Below are 18,447 nucleotides of genomic sequence, written 5' to 3'. Positions count from 1 at the left end.
CTCTCACTGCTTCTTTTACTTTCTTGTTTAGCCACGGTGGCACTTTTTTCCTCTGACCACATATCTCTAATTGTCACCTACCACCCCACACTGGAACCCTATGGGGAATCATCAAACAACTACAACCCATACTCAATGGGGACCCCATCCTGAAAGAAATATTTCCTGCCCCCGCCTCTTCTGGCCTTCAGCTTCCCCCCACACACCCAACCTCTCCAAGCTCATCATCAAAAGCAAACTCCCGACAGACCAGGACACACCAACTCAGAGCAGCAATAGACCTTGCCAGAACAGAAGCAAAACCTGCAGCCGTATCTCCACTGCCACTATGATCAACATGCCCCATAACACACTTTTCAAGATCCATGGGTTCTATATATGCTTATCACATGTTATGTACCTAATCCAGTGCACTAAATGCCCCAATAACTATGTGGGTGAAATCAGATAATCACTATGGTCTCAAATGAACTCACACAGGAACACAATAAACACCATATCACCTATAAGTAAACACTTTTCACAAAGCTATCACTCTATATCAGACTCCTCAGTACTCATCCTCAAGGGAAACTAGCACAACACTTTCAAAAGCCGAGTCTGAGAACTTAAATTCATAACTTTGCTAGACACTAAAAATCATGGACTGAATATAGAGACTTGGATTTATGGCTTATTACAACAATCTATAACCCACTGACAATCCCCCACCCCCAGCTGCTTCCATTCACTTCCCTATAACTGGAGGGCTGTTAATGAGTGATCTCTTGAAATATGTGTTAAATACTTAAGCTAAATAATCAGTTCCACCTTGTATTTAGCTGTGACACTCTCAGTAAGTTTCCTAACAAGAGGAGTAGCGCTAGTATCGGAATTACCATATCGGATTAGGGTTAGTGTGGCCGCAGATCGACAGTATTGGCCTCCGGGTGGTATCCCACAGTGCACCACTGACCGCTCTGGACAGCAATCTGAACTCGGATGCAGTGGCCAGGTAGACAGGAAAAGCCCCGCAAACTTTTGAATATTTCCTGTTTGCCCAGCGTGGAGCTCCGGTCAGCACATGTAGCGATGCAGTTAAAAATCAAAATAAAGAAAGAGCTCCAGCATGGACCATGCGGATGTGATTGCTGTAAGGGCAGGCAAATCTGTTCTATCAGCGCTCCATTACAGAAGACGAAATTCAAAATCATATTTAAAAAATCTCCAGACAGACGCCATAGCAGGGACTCAGCGCACTGCTGCGTGACAAGCGTAACAGAAAGCCAAAGAATCAAATGGACGCTCATGGAATGGAGGACTCAAGCTATCCCACAGTTCCTGCAGTCTCCGAAAAGCATTTGCATTCTTGGCTGAGCTCCAAATGCTTCTAGGGTCAAACACAATGTTCGCGGTGGGTCAGGGCATAGCTCGGCAATTTACGCACCCACCCACCCACCCCCAGAAGTGAAAGGGAAAACAATCCTCTCTTGACTCTTTTACATGTCACCCTATCTTTACTGAATGCTGCAGATAGACACGATGCTGCAGCACTCAACACCAACATCCTTGCTCCCCCCCGCCATGGGTGGCTGATGGTGCAATAAGACTGATATCCATCGTCATCATCAGCCTATTGGCACATGGGGCAGTGCAAAAGGACTGGTAACCATGCCGACTAGCATCCGTGAGGTCGATCAAGGGCGCCTGGCCCTAATTTTTCCTGGTAGATGGTGCAGTATGGCTGGTAACCGTCCTCATCATAGCAACAGGGGGCTGAGCTCCATCAGCCCCCACCCTTCATGTGTAAAGAAAAGATTCAATTGCCCCTGGTCTAGCAGTGAGATGCTGGGCTCCTCTCCTCCACACTGCTTAATGTCCTGTCTGGACTATCATAGCAGCTGGAGACTGCCTTCCACTCATTTCTCACTAACAAGTCACTGTGTCTTATTCCTGCATTCTTTATTACTTCAGCACACAAGTGGGGGGACAATGCTACGGTAGCCCAGGAAGGCTGGGGGAAGAACGGAATCAACAGGTGGGGTTGTTGCAGGAGCACCCCCTGTGAATAGCATACAGCTCATAATTTCTGCGGGATCTGACACAGAGCAGCTGTGTTCTCTGGTTCTGTGATACAGTGGTTGTCTAGTACACTTGCCCATATTCTAGGCAGGACTGATTCTATTTTTAGATACCAAAAAGGAGGGATTGACTCAGGGAGTCATTCCCAATTTTGGCTTTTGCGCCCCTGGCTGATCTCAGCCAGGGGCACTTATGACAGCAGCAAATGGTGCAGTGCAAAAGGACTGGTAACCATGATCATCTTATTACCAATTTATGGTATGGTAGATGGTACAGTATGGCTGGTAACCATCTCTGCTGTTATACAAAAGCAAAAGCATGCTGCTAAATAGCACTGCTGAATCGCCTCTGTGAGCGGCATCTAGTACACATACGGTGACAGTCACAAAAGGCAAAACAGGCTCCATGATTGCCATGCTATGGCATCTGCCAGGGCAATCCAGGGAAAAAAGGCGCGAAATGCTTGTCTGCCGTTGCTTTCCCAGAGGAAGGAGTGACTGACGACATTTACCCAGAAACACCCGCGACAATGATTTTTGCCCCATCAGGCACTGGGATCTCAACCCGGAAATTCCAAGGGGCGGGGGAGGCTGCGGGAACTATGGGATAGCTATGGAATAGCTAGCCACAGTGCAACGCTCCAGAAATCGATGCTAGCCTCGGACCGTGGACGCACACCACCGATTTAATGTGTTTAGTGTGGCCGCGCGCACTCGATTTTATACAATCTGTTTTGCTAAATCGGTTTATGTAAATTCGGAATAATCCCGTAGTGTAGACGTACCCTGACACAGCTACAACACTGCGTATAAATCCACCAGTGTTAATCCAGCCAGCTCACAAACTTTGATTAAAAAAATTAGCAACAAAACACCATTCTGCAGCACTGTAATAATGTCTGTTTGGTCATACAGGACGTTTCATATTGTAGTGTATTGTAGTGTATTGTTTGTCCATTCACACTGTAAACCTTATGGGGCAGGGATTATATTCCTTTGTATTATGTATAGCATAAAGCACTGTAAATCCTCACTCAATTGAAATGAATAATAAAGCTTTCATGGCCTTCAGTGCAGCCAGGATATTACCCACTGTTGGTTCTTAACAAATAATGACTCTGGTGACTAGGCTAGAAAAGATCCATAAAAAGGTAATAATGTTCATATTCCTAAATCTGGCTAATACCTACTTTACAATGAGAGAAGCTGTAATAGACAAGGCATAAGCAGTCACTCCAATAGTGCTGGGCCAGGGTCAAAGGCAGGAGTCGGGACTAATTACCAAGCCAAGACTGGAGATGGATACCGAGGTCAAGCTGGGTCAAAGTAGAAGGCAGGAGTCAGGATCAATATGGGGCAAAAGACAAGGTCTGTAATAGTAGCAAGCCAGAGTCTGTTTCGTTGCTCAGATGGCTCCCTAGGGAAACTTCCTGGTTTGAATAGTTGGTGCAGACCAATCAGGTGGATGCAAAGTTCTGTTGCTCTGGCATCTTTAGGTCATACTTCCTGTAGTTCCTAACTGTCCAATAATTGTTGGATACTGCTCTGCTTGGTTCCCCAGTGGTGATATGGAGGTATTGGTTGCAGGGACCTGGGTACCCGTGGGTTCTAAACCCCCAGATCCTTATGGAAGCTTTCCTTTGGGCTGGAGCTAAAATGAAACACCACACTGAAGACTTCTCTTTTAACATGTATTACTGGCATTTTTGAACTAATATACTGATAGTGACAGCGAATTCTGTTGGAATTTATGAATGAATAATAATTATCTTTCAATGAGGTGTGCAAATAAAGCAAATATTGCAAGGTGAAATTATATTAATATTCTATGCTAGGAACATTGATTCCATGTCAGGAAAAAAACACTTATTTAAACTAAGATAAGACATATTCACATCTCTGATTATAGAGATTTCTTTTTCTTTCCATAACCAGTCTGAGTTTCTTAAATTGTACATCATAGTTTCTTTTCCATATATGCCTAGTTAATTGTCATAATTTTGTCAGGTACTCTACATGTTTTGTTGATGACTTATTAAATTTTTCAGCTCCTTTCTATTCTTCTACCTGTCTAACAGCATTTTCCCAGTCTGAATTTATCCTCTTCATTGAACCCATGTCTTCTATACAACTCACTCACTAGTTCTTTTGCTTGGTTGCTGATCTTCACTTGTTTCCTCTAGACACTTGTTTCCTCTTATCTTGTTTATAGGAACTTGCTCTGTCAAAGGATTTCCTGATTTCTCACTCTGCTTCTTTCAAATCTCTCCCATCTTCCATTGTATATTGTTGATCTTGAGACCAAGGAGCAATGCACTCATAATACCACAGACGTGCTCTAGTCTTACAGATATCTCAAAGATCCAAATAGAGATGTCTATTATGCCTTTCTAACTTTTCAAGTCAGAGGTAATTCCTTTCACTGAAACCATGTATCCATTAGGATAGGTAGTGCTAGGATCTCCTCTCCGGCTTGTTGATCCTGGGAGCTTTGGAATGGGATAACAAAAGCAACCAACATTTTAGCAATCAAATTAATCAATCTATCTGTATAATGTCACTGCAAAGAACTTACACATGGGGGGGAAAACGAATAATATTTTGGACTTAAGTATTTTTTCTCTAAAGATCATAAAGCATGTTATAAACATTAGTTAGTTAAGTCTCGACCCTGTGAGGTAAGGGATGGAAATATAGGGAACTATCTCACAGCTCTTATCCAGGAAAAAAATCCATGTTATTCATTCAATTAGTTCCATTGAATATCCTTTGAAGTCACAGTGAATCAATAGGAAGGGCACAGTACTGGAAGTGAGAAAATCCTGGTTTTATTCCCAACGCTGCCTTCAACTTACTTTGTGAACTTGGGCAAGTCACTTCACTTCTCTCCACTTGTTTCCTCATCTGTAAAATAGGGGTAATGACACTGATTCATCTTTTCAAAGAGCATTACGATCTATGGATGAAAAGCGCTGCAGAGTGTTACTTGTTATTACTAACATCCCATGCCTGGACAGCTGTTCTAACAATCTCTTCAAATTTTATCAATTATTCAAAAACTTAAAGAAAATACCACCTCAAACATACAAATTGGAAAAACTGGGGGGTGCTCATAATTTACAACTGCCAATAAGGAGCTTTAACTCTTAGCACCTGTACTTGTGCAACACAACAGATCAAGCCAATCTTCGCAGCTTGGATTTCTTTGACTGGGAAGTGGTTCTTGTCCATTATATTATTCTGAATATTGTACACTATTATTTAGATGGTTATGATTAAGGGTGGCTTAGAGCTGTGCCATACAAGAACAGCTCTGGGAAGGAATTGTGTCTCAGGCACACCCCTAAAGACTTTATCTGCTCTACAGAAGGATGCTGTGACTGCCCCTTGCCAGATACAGCGCACTTTTCTCCCTGCCCCCTCAGATTGAGCCAGCTCTCTGAGCTAGTACCTGGGATCTGGAAGGGACGAAGCCATGGCTCCATCTACTCCCTGTCTCTTTTTGCCTGTTTGCTCAGCAGGTAAGCCAGTGAACATTCCTGCTAACATAGGTGCTGGAACTAGGGGTACTGGAAGTGCTGCCGCACCCCCAGCTTGAAAGTGGTTTCTGTTACATACAAGGTTTACAGTTTGGTTCAATGGCTCTCAGCACCCCCACTATAAAATTGTTCCAGCAGCCCTGCCTGCTAACTTGTTTGCTTGAATATTTGTAGGAATTTTGAGGCCTTACTCTGACAAGGTGCCTATCAGAAATCAGCCAGAGAAAGTTGGCTGGGCTTAGGGGCACACAGGGATAAGTTGGCACTTACTTTATTTACATTAATAACAAGATATAGATAGATATAAAAGTTGTGTATAATTGTATGTTTCCTTCACTTCACAGCTCCATAGATGACTTGTCATTTTAAACTGTAAATTCTTCATATCTGTTTGTACAGCCATAATGCATTGGGATCCCAGTCCTGATGGGGCCTTCAGGCACTGCGGTAAAAAAGCATTAAATGATGATAAGAACAAATGAAGTAGAAGCACAGTGGTAGCTAATTTCATTTAGACATTTGAACCAGCGGTTTTGAAGAAGCTGATATAATACTCACCCACATCACCTCTGAACTTGCAAACAGCGTATTGTAGAATTCTAGAAGTTAGAGATGGGAAAGACTTATTAGGTTAGCCAGTCCATCCCCCATCAGCACAGGATTGGTCCCTCTAGCACATTTTCTAGGCTTTTGTCCAGTCCACTTTTAAATGTAAAGCGTAAGGTGATGGGGCTTTCACCTCTGCCCTAGGCAATATCACTTTTAATAATTTGTTCTGCCTAAATTTTCCCGCTCTTAATTTTATCCCATTCCTCATATTTATACCCCCCATATACCATACCGAATAGTTTCTCTCAGTCCATGATTTTCACACACTTCAAATGTGTATTGACTTTTACTATATTCCCCCCATACATGCTTAATCATCTCTTAGTCAAGTTATATATTTCATCTCTTTTAATCTTTCCCCATAGATCAATCCCCCTAGCCTCCTGATCTGTTCAGTTGCCCTTCCCCTTCCAGTTTCTCATTAACTTTAAGGTAATGGAACATTTTAATCCTAAAGTCAAGTGAGAGTCAAGGGTCTATCACCAGAATCCGGAAGGAAAACAGGAGAAGGTTCATCTGTCTTCATCATTATAAGGGAAATGTTTTCATCCTATCTTTTCCCATGTTGCCAGCATTTATTCCACTATCACTATAGCCAAGGGGATTTAGTTAGGTCTGGCATAGAAAGAGTTGGTATGATCTCTTATTCTAAAAAAAGGAATCCATTCAGAAGCTTTAAGATAGAATCCTTATGTTTTGCTGTACACAGTATGACACTATAACTAATTATATGTCTGTAACTAATTATAACTAACTATAAGTCTGCTTCTACAGGGTCCATTCTGAACTATACAGCAGTTTTATATTCTTGTACTTCACAGTTCCAGAAAGTCCTGAGGACAGAAAAATGAATAGATGCTTTGAGCCAAAGGAAATATTATGCAATATAATGTTATATCAAAAGGTGCCAGGCAAAGTAAATTAATATTTTGTTCTTATATCTCATATTATATACAATTCTAGCTAAAAGAATACTTTCGCTCCATAACTTACCTATTGCAGGGTTCATTTGAAGTTAGAGGAATATGGCACATTGTTTAGCCTGAAAATAAGGAACTGCTTTACACTACCTGCCACCTACAATTATTATAATCTGTCAGACAAATATAATTACAGCATGTGATGTCTGTTTATGTGTGTGAAGGCTTTGATTGTATAGTCTTGTCAGTATTACAACACAGCATAAACAATTACACTGTGTAGTAACTCTAATCCTGTACTAATGCCCCCAGCTATGGGTGTCACATCAGATTGTATGGATTTGTTTGATTCTTATAACTGCCATTTGCAGGTGAATTTGACCACAATGCAAATAGTGTGGTCCTGTTTTTTAGGTCTCTGGAAAATCATTAATTATAGAAATGAAGGTAAATTAGCGGAACAAAAATATGCAGAATAGATTTACAATTATCCTAGCATTTTTTTATGATATAGCCAAAAGGAGTAGGAATTCCTGGATCATTTTAATGATTAAAATTTTAATTAGATGAGAACGCTTGGGTTTTAGAGACAGTTATTTTTACAGAGTACATTATGATTGTAATTTGTTATTAGAATATTGCACCAACTGACAGAATAATAAAGGTAATAATTATTAGAAACCTTAGTGGTGTTTTGGTCAAAATAAGCCAATAGTCAAGTTGTACAGTTATTTCTAACAAAATTCTAACAGTATGAGGTTTAGATTTTAGTATGTTAAAGCCAATAAAACAACAAACAAGATCTGTTTTTATAACAAATTAAATTATATTTTTTTAAATAAAACAATTAATCTTGAGCTGCATTTTGCTGGATATGTGCTCACAGCACAAGATCAACAGGAAGTCAGGTGTTAGAACAAAGGATTGGGTACCTGGATTCCTGGATTCTTTCACTTAGGCCAAAATATTCAGAAGTGTTCACTAAGTGTGGGTGCCTCAATTTTGGTGTTAAGTTTAGAATCTCCAGGCCAAATTCTCATTTACACTAAAATGCCTTTACCCTACTCTGGTGGCATAAAACAGCCATAAAGTGAGTGTGAATGTAATGAAGTTGTGCTCAGAACCTTTGAAAATCAGGCCCTATGAAACTCAAGCCAGAAACCCATATTTAGGGGACGTTGTAGAAAATTTGGGTTTTAACCCTTCTGTGCCCCAATTTACCTAGCTCTCTCCTATGCCCAAGCCATTACTGATCGTCATCTCCTGGGTGCTCGGCAGAAGATGGGAATGACCTGGCTGAGTCACTCCCATGTCTGCCCAGACACCCCTGACCGACCTCACCGAGGTCAGCTAAAAGAGCACCCAGGAATACGACGACGATGGCTACCAATCATAATTCACCGTCTGCTGCCAAAAGGCAATGAGCTGCTGCTGTGTAGCAATGCAGTCCTATGTCTGCCAGCACCCAGGAGACGTATGGTGACAGTGAGCTGAGAGGGCTCCATGCTTGCCGTGGTATGGCGTCTGCTCAGGTAACCCAGGAAAAAAGGTGTGAAATGATTGTCTGCCATTGCTTTCACGGAGGAAGGGAGGGAGGGAGGAAGAAAGGAAGGGAGAGGGGGGCCTAACAACATGTACCCAGAACCACCTGCGACGCTGTTTTTGCCCCATCTGGCATTGGGATCTCAACCCAGAATTCCAATGGGCAGCGGAGACTGCGGGAACTGTGGGATAGCTACCCACAGCTACCCACAGTGCAACGCTCTGGAAGTCGATGCTAGTCTCGGTACTGTGGACACAGTCCGCCGACTTAATACACTTAGAGCATTTTGTGTGGGGGCACACACAATCGACTGTATAAAAATGATTTCTAAAAAAACAACTTCTATAAATTTGACCTAATTTCGTAGTGTAGACATACCCTTAGTTAACAAATGTTAAGTGCTTTAGATCCTCTAATGAAAGGTGCTATAGAAAGGCAAAGTATTACTACTAATAATGAAGCAAAACACACTCAAAACCTTTCTTTGTTTCAATAATTAAATAACTATATATTCAACTTTATAGAAATTGTTCTGGAATATATTATGGGTTTTATTTCAGTCACCATCTGCATAAATAATATGCCACTTCATGCAGCCTCTTATATATGGAAAATCCTTTTCCCGACCTTCATAAAAGTATACATTGAAAAGAAATAGAGGCCTAATCTTATTATTCACTTCTCTTTTGCTACACTGCTAACTTGCCACTATGCCTTCTAGGTATTCAGAAGCACACTAAAGAATGGACTCTCCTTAAAATAAATAAATAAATAAATAGTGCCCAGATCAAGCAAATGAACTCCTGTACTGTATTTGTGGAGAACAAGCACTCGGGAATACTTTCAAACATTTTACCAATTCCCCCTGTCCAGTCCCAGCTCTCTCTAAATTTTGTCCTACACACAGATTTTCTCATCATTGTAATTATTATGCAATACAAAATTAAGAATATTCCTAACAATCCCACAGAAAGGGAGAGAACAGGAGCTTGTTTGGGGGTTCTGGGTGCAACAGTAATGGGACTCTGCAGGATGGTCCAGGTGAAGGTGGTTGGGGCTCAAGGGGCAGGGTCTGGGTGTGGGGGGATAGAGTTTGGCAAGGGGGTCTGGGTGTGGGGGTTCAGTGGGGGGTCCGGATGCTGGGGGGAGTGGGGCTCAGTGGGATGGGGATCCAGATGCAGCTGGTTGGGGCTCGGTAGGGTGGGGATCCGGGTGTGGGTGGCTCGTCGGGGTGGTCCAGGTGCAGGGGGGGTGAGGCTCAGCAGGGAGGGTCTGGATGCATGGGGTTAGGCAGATAGGGAAGCAGCTCCCTGTACAATGATCCCTCCCCCTGCACCTGAGGAGCGATGGGTGGGGAGTTTTCAGCACTTCCTGCAGCCTGGGGAGAAATCTGGGGGTGGGTCTGACCCAGCCCTGGATGCTGTGCAGGGGAAGAGGGCGTCCCATCCTCCCCAGCCCAGCCAGGACTAGCAGCTGAGCCCGGCACAGGGTAGGAGCCACCAGCCAGGTCTTCCCCAGTCCCGCCCCCTGCCTCACAGTGATTTATCTCTCTGCTGGCTGCCCTGGGCACCTAAAATAAACTGCTGGGGAGTGTCGTATGACTGCTCTTGTGGCTTCCCTTTGCTTCCCCAACAGAAAGTCATTTTTCTGTGGGGACGCAAATAAATCTGCAGGTGACATGAATTCTGTGCATGCACAGTGCTGCAGAATGTCCCCAGGAGTAGCAGTGTGGGCACTACCTACCAGCAATAAATAATGGCTTTTTGTCATATGGACACCATTCTGAAGGAACTGGACTGAAAACACTAAACATTTTTCTCACAGACAGTTGTGTACCTGGATTGTCTCCCGCTGTCTACCTGGACTGAATTTGAACCTCTGACCCTAGTTATGACCAGCTCTGTATACCTGAGTCATTCAGGCTGTGTGAGCATACCCTAGTTTCCCCTACAATCCATGTGTATTAGTATCATCCAAGATACTGAGACTTCCTCACACATCCTTTTTCTCTTCTTAATTTAATTCTGTATTTTATTGGGTGCAAATTAAGCATTCTCACTAGAGGAACATTTGCTTAGTTTTCCACCTGCCTTCTTTTATCTTATTTTACTTTGCTTTATAAACACACAAAATATCACCTTACTTAGTGCAGCTATAAGTGCATATATATTTTGTGTTATTGGTTTGCTGTTTTCTTTGTGTTCTTTCCTCTCTTGCACATGGGACAGAAGAACTAAGTGTGCATTCTCACTTGGAACTGGGGGGAAACCACTGGTATGGAAAATCAGCGTTGCTTTTAGAAGTTGTAGTGGATTCTCCATCACTGGCAATTTTTATATCAAGACTGGATATTTTTCTAGAAGATATGCTGTAGTTCAAATAGGAATTAATTCAGGGAAGTCCTCTGGCCTGTGTTATGTAGGAGGTCAGGCTAGATGATCACAATGGTTCCCTCAGGCTTTGTATTCTATGAAAAGCAAAAATCCATCCTGGAAATATTGAGTACATTGTTGATGGAGAACAATAATGCCTCATTATGGAAGGGGAGGGAGCCTGTTTCCCCTCCATTGAGTGATTATGAGACCCATGCTAAAGAAGTAGTCTCATCGTTTATTTGCCATTGTAAACTTCGCTGTTTTGGTATGGTAATTGAGAAGCTTGTGGTGAGACAACTTTGGTATCATCTGGATTCGTTAGATAACTTTGATAGTTTTCAGTCTGCCTTTCATAGAAATGTAGGGTTGTAAGGGAACACAAGAGGTCATCTAGTCCAGCCCTCTCTCTCTCCCATGCTGATTTAGGACCAAGTAAACCTAGACCATTCCTAACAGGTGTTTGTCTAACCTGTTCTTAACTATCCATATAGTTAGAACTTTTTTCCTAATATTTAACCTAAATGTCCCTTGCTGCAGATTAAGCAGATTACTTCTTGTCCTACTTTCAGTGAACATGGAGAACAATTGACCACCACCCTCTTTATAACAGCCCTTAGAATATTTGAAGACTGTTATTGGGTCTCACCTCAATCTTTTTTTCCCAAGACTTAAACATGCCCAGGTTTTTTTTCCCTCATAGGTCAAGTCTCTACATATTTTATCATTTTTGTTGCTCTCTTCTGGACTCTCTCTAATTTGTCCACATCTTTCCTAAAGTGTGATGACCAAAACGGGACAGAATACTCCAGCTGAAGCCTCACCAGTGCCAAGGAGAGCAGGACAATTACCTCCAATGTCTTACATATGACACTTCTGTTAATATACCCCAGAATATTAGCCTTTTTTGCAACTGCATCATATTGTTTACTCACATTCAATTTATGACCCACTATCATGCCCAGATTCTTTTCAGCAATGCTACTGCATAGCCAGCTGTTCTCCATTTGTACATATGATTTTTTTCCTTCTTAAGGTGTAGTATATTTGCACTTATTTTTAATGAATTTCATCTTGTTGATTTCAGACTAATACTCAAACTTGGTTATGTTCTTTTGAATTCTAATCATATCCTAAAAGTGCTTGCAACCCCTCCCAGCTTGTTGTCATCCGCAAATTTTACAAACATAGTTCCCACTCTGTTATCCGGTCATTAGTGAAAATATTGAATAGTACCAGACCTGGGATAGAACCCTGCAGGACCCCACTAGATATGTCCTACCAGTTTGACTGTGAACCATTGAGAACTGTATTTTTTTCAAGCAGTTGTGAACCTACCGTATAGTAATTTGAGCTAGACCACAATTCCCTAACTTGCTTATAAGAATGTCATGTAAGACTGTGTCGCAAGCCTTACTAAAATGAAGATCTATCAGAGCTATAGCTTCCCCCCTTATCCATTAGGATAGTATCCCTGTCACAGAAAGAAATCAGGTTGGTTTGGCATGATTTTTTCTTCACAAAATCCTTGCTGGTTATTCTTTATTACTCTATTATCCTCTAGGTGCTTAGAAACTGATTATTTGCAATGCAGTATATGTTACCTGGGAATGAGTGCAATGTTCCTGTTGACTTGAACTGTTAGCCAGTGTTGATCCTTAAAGACGATATCACATGAATCCTGCTGACTAACTCTAACCTGAATGTAAGGAAGAAAACCCTAGAAACTGACAAGGGTGAAGTTTGTTTATTTATTTTTATCAGTTGTTAATAAAGCCAACCCCTACAAAGGAAATTGACTTTGATAGTGCATCTTGACTGTATTTTTTATTAGGTTGGAAAAGCTACTTGCTCACAGTATGGCAAAGAGATTGTGCCACTCTTTGCCTGATGTTAAAGTGACTTATAGAAGGTAGGTGTCCGTACTAATTCTATTGGAGTTATTAGCCACCTTTAGTAGTACTAATCATGAAGTTTTGAGAGATGAGATGGGTGAGGTAATATCTTCTATTGGACCAACTTCTGTTCGTAAGAGAGACGAGCTTTTGAGCTTACACAGAGCCTTTCTTCAGGTCTCGGAAAGTAACTTCAAACCTTGTATTTAGCAGTGACACTGAATTAGTTTCCCAGACCTGAAGAAGAGCTCTGTGAAAGCTCGAAAGTTTGTCTCTCTCACCAACAGAAGTTGATCCATTAAAAGATATTACCTCACCCACCTTGTCTCTCTCATATCCTGGAACTGACCCGGCTACAACAACACTGTATACATGAAGTTTTGGTTAGCGAGCTGCAGAGCCAGTTTGGAGCAGATGAGATCTCACTTTTGAGGTTCCTCTCTTTCCTTCTAAATAAATCTTTATTGGTACTGATTAGTTGCTTATCTTCCACAAGGATCTCCTGTGTGGATCTTCAGAGGGATCAATTCTGTCTGTGTCCTATCCCATTTAATGTGTATGTGAGGCCAGTGGGAGAGATGATGACATAATTTGGATTGTGTTGCCATCGATATGGAGATGAGAGATAGCGCTCCATCTTTCACTGTACCCAGTTGTGAGGCATTTTTAGTTTCCCACTACTTGACTGTGGTTAGAACATAGAGGAGAATGAACTAGAATATGCTGAGATGATTGCTGGTGGACTGGGGAAAGCATCTGCAGAGGAAAGGGCTTTCTTTCCACCTCTTGTGCACTTAAGTCTGTGAATTCTGTGGCATGTATGGATGTTTTGTAGCACAAATTTATTTCTCCACAAATTTTACAGGTGCAATTATGGAAGCCAGTTGACAATCTGCCATTTTGAGTGAAGAATTAAATGTAAAAGGGTTAGGAAAGGCACTATTCACCTTGGCCTGCCACCCTTGTACCATCTGATCACTTTTTCCTGGTTTAAGGAGATTTTTCTTGGGAATAAAAGTTTTAGATCAAGTCTTTGACTGCTATTGACATCAATGAGAATGCAAAGACATTTCGAGAATCTTCTACTAGCATTGAGAATGTGTTTTCTTATTCAACAAAAATGTAAATCCGATCAGGCAATATAATTCACATGGCATGCACAGTGACCTGGTTCCCTCTAAATGAGTTTAGCATTGTCTACACACCTACAGTAGGCAGAGCATGGGTGTTCATTCATGCTGCATTTATACTCCGGGTTTCTGCATATATATTTTTGCATTAAAATATGCTCTTGCATAAACACTTGGTGACACATCACTACACCAACATGAGCAGTAGAAGTTTCTGCTTTTCTTAATTTAGGTGCATCCAGGAGGTTAAAGGTGTTTTGAGAGCATTGCTAAACATTCATATAAACTTGGCAGTTTCAGTTTGCACGGGTTCAAATTCATGCAAATAATTTTTCAAATTTGCATCTATTTACACACACACCACCCCCCACCCCCGCAACCCCCCGTAATGTGACCTGTTAATTTCTTTTTCAACTGAAAACAGATGCCGGGCTTCAATGAGCAGTCTTTCCATTTTCACATTCCAATCCAACCAGGGAAAAATAGAAAATAAACATTACATGAATTGCTAGGTTTATTCTCCTGTCATGCAATTTGAACGAAATGTATGAGCTAATTTTCATCTCCATCATTAAAAAACCAGAAATATTTCTACTCTCCTTATCATCTCTGCCATAGGATTTGCCATGTTTTCCCAGCAGCTTCTGAAATGCTAACAAATAGAATAATTTGTATATATTATTTGTATTACCATTGCTTTATATTGTTTGAAGACTTCATAAATCGGATGATAAGCTACGAACTTTAGAAATACAGTGTTTATTCAATAACTCTTAAGGATTCCATCCAGTTTCACTGTCTCATTGGAAAAGCCAGTCAGTAGGAAAAGTTTATACATAAAAGTTCACTCAGTGGTTAAAACAGAGACTGGAGAACTTTAAAAGGTTTTGCAGTTCAGATAATCATCCAAAGTTCAGCTGTTCATCCAGGGTTCATTTCAGAGTGCAGGATTGTGTCTTCATTACACCCAAAGAAAAATAGAGCACTAGAAAGAAAAAGAAAGTCAACAGGGATCGAGAAGGAGAAATGAATAGCACTTGAACAGGCAACACCTAGACACCACAGTGATGGTGATTTAGAGAATGTATAATACTATTAATTAAGGCCAGCCCTGCTGGCAGCTCTACTCTTCTAGCATTACTAGTGTCTGCCACCAGGTTCTCCCATGAGAATTCCAATTTCTCCCAATTTCAACCAGGCCAACAATACAACAGGAAATTCTCAACTCATCACTGGTTTAATGGAAATGCTTTTCCTGATTTACGCTGTTGAAAGTGAAAGGAGAATCAGGCTAATGAATGCAGCTTTTCTCCTATTACTTTTACAGTGCTAACCCTGACTGAAACCAGGAAGTGAGGAGATGGCCAAAAATTAATTACTTAATTAAAAAGAAAAAGTTACATGAAACATTTTTGAAACCTCAAAAAGAAAAATGTGAGTTCATTTCGGTTTGATATTGGGGCCAAAGTTCAGGTCAGTTCTTTTCTTGTCTAGTCTGTCATGTTTATCCAATCCTAATATAAATTAATTTACATGTAATAGTAGCACCCACCCTCTGATTCTGTTTTGCATTCTAGGACTTCAGGAAAAGGAAGAAATTGCTCTGTTATAATCTGGCCAAAGAACCGTGTGAGTCTTACCCTTCTCTGAAAGAAAGAGCAAACTGCTTAAGCTTATACTTAACTGTTCAGTTAAATTTCTTCCTGACATGCAAGTTAAAACTTCAGTATTTAGGAATAATAATAATTTTAATAATCCTATTCAAGTGTTCGAACCTCCTTCCACCTCAGATAATTAAGATTCTACTGTGCGTGTGTCTGTATCCCTAAGGCTCACAAAGTGCTTGAATAGTTCAATACCCCAGAGGATCGCAGCTGTTTTTTTATTTATTTATTTATTTATCTTACACTAGAGTAGAGATTCAGTTTATAGCCTGAAGGGCGTGCTTTCGAATAGAAAATAGAAACAGATGTTATTCAACTAGCAATGGAATATGAGTCCTCTCTTTCAGCTCCGAGGCTTGTTAAAATGTTTTGTGGCAATAATATTGCCAGAGGTAAGTAGGTCAGGTTTCAGTACAATCGAATTAATAACAAGTCTCTCTCTAAACTCTATTTACAAGTGTGTCACTTTGAATGACATGTGCAACAGTTTTCATCCTGCACCATGAAAGTACACGCGAGGTGCTTCATGAGGGCAAGACTATGGCCGTGCCCTCTTCTCTCCCCCTCCCCAAAAACTTAGAATGTCTATTCTATAGGTATTCCCTTCCCTTTGCCACGCCCAATGGGTATACACACACTGGTAATAAGGCTACAGCCACTAATGCTATCTGTTTACCCATTAAGGTGTCCAAAAATTCACATTGCTTCAAATCTAAAAATGGGAACTGCCTTAATCTAAATATCTTAAATGAAATGTTTTATTTAAGTTGAAAGCAGGCATAGGTGAGTTTCATTTGTTATTCTGATACAGTATAAAGCCACTGGCAGAACAAAGAAGTAGCATTCAAAGATAATTTTATACTATTTTTCTGAAACTTAATGTGAGATTTAAAACAAAAATGCAGGTGGACATAGCTTGCTAATATACCAATTTATAGACTGTTCACATTTTTTTAAAAATATATAAACAAATTCTGGTTCTGTTATGTGAAGCTGACTTAGCATTATTTATTCCTGAGTCACACACACCATTTTTTTGGCAGCACACCATAATAGCCTACAAGAAAGTCTGACCCGTTTGCAGATTTATGGAACCTCAGTAGGATTTTATTTCCAAATATAAAATGCATGTCATGCCCACTGGCAGAGTCTTAGAACAGCAATAATGATCTGATGGCTGCATTACCATGAAAGCACTATTAATGCTTTGAACCACTGCTATTGCTGTGCAGGTCCAAACATACAATTTCAAAGCATGCATGGAATGCAAGCCTCCTGAGACAGAACTGTATCCTCGTTTTAAAATTGACCCACAAAAAGTGCCATAAATAAAGAATAAACCATTTTTCTGAAATACAGGAATATAAACTGAAAGAAATGAACTGCTAACAATCTTGTTAATCATTAAAATTACACCCAGTATAAGAAATGCTTAAGTATGTGGAGTTTATAGAAAACAGATATTTGTTTCCAGACACCACTGTGCGTAAAAGGAATTCTACAATTGGCTGCAGCTTCAGCTTTTCCATCATCACCCTCACACATGAAGGTCTTCGGTTCCTGTCAAAAGTAACTGACACTCTGATGCCAGCTCACTTGGTCTCCAATCTACTGTAACTTCATAGAAACAGTTGTGAAGAAAAATAAAACACAGTCACAGAACTGTGAAACAGTTCTGAATCCTATACGTATGCCTGTAAATTTCTTTTGTGTGTTATTTACTAAACTTGATATGCATTATGGCCCTGATTATAATTTCTAAGGTAGAAGCACATTTTTGCACACGTTTTATCAGGTGTGTGTTTGTAAAAATCATTGACTTCTGCACGTGTATGCCTAGGTAGAAGTCAGGGATTTGAATGCTCAAATCCAACAATGAATAGGCAAATGCATGTCTAACTCACGCCTAAAAATTAGTTTCTATATGTTTCCAACACCAACCCAAAAGGGTAAAAAAAATAGAGGTCTGAGTGTGTTGATGCATAACTAGCTCTATTTTCAAAAGTTGCAACTGACTAGTGCAACCAAAATATGAAATTTTCTAACATCTTAAAATTTTACCTTTAAAAAAAATGCTCAGACATTTCTTCTCTTTCGCTATGTTTTAGTAGTATTTTAGCATGCTATGTAAGTCTGTTGTCTCAGCAAATTTTCTATGATATTTCATATTACACATTTTAAGACTAAAGTTCTAGAATAGTGGTTGCTAAAAAAATGCATATTCAAAACTCTATATTTACATATCCAAACAAGCATCTGCATGCACAAACGTTTTTTGCATAGCTGTCCACGCAATTTGCTGGTGCAAATGCTCACAGAAATGTAAGGATTTTCAGGTGCATCTGATGCCACCCTCATTGCTCTTGGCCTCAAAAATATGGCCCTTATAAAATAGTTAATGGAATTTTTTTAATGTATTTTATCTTTATCCAACTCTTTCAGGGCTAGATCCACAAAGGGACTTAGGAGTTGTAGTACTCAGAGCTACAGTACCTAACTGGAATTGAAAGCCCCAGGTTAGGTGCCCAGACTCCCTAAACAATGCATGCGGAGAGTTAACACCTAACAATGGGATTCACAAAAGTCAGTTACTTTTGAGTGGGGAGCTGCCTAAGCTAGCCAATAGAAAATGCTGAGGACAGGGGTGTAGCCTAAGCCCCATCCCTCAAAGGGAATTAGATGTTTGTCTCCACTCAGGGTTCCCAGCCTGAACCC

This window comes from Mauremys mutica, chromosome 4 (assembly GCF_020497125.1).
Source record: "Mauremys mutica isolate MM-2020 ecotype Southern chromosome 4, ASM2049712v1, whole genome shotgun sequence".
NCBI lineage: Eukaryota > Metazoa > Chordata > Testudines > Geoemydidae > Mauremys > Mauremys mutica.
Note: the sequence above shows the minus strand (reverse complement) of the source record.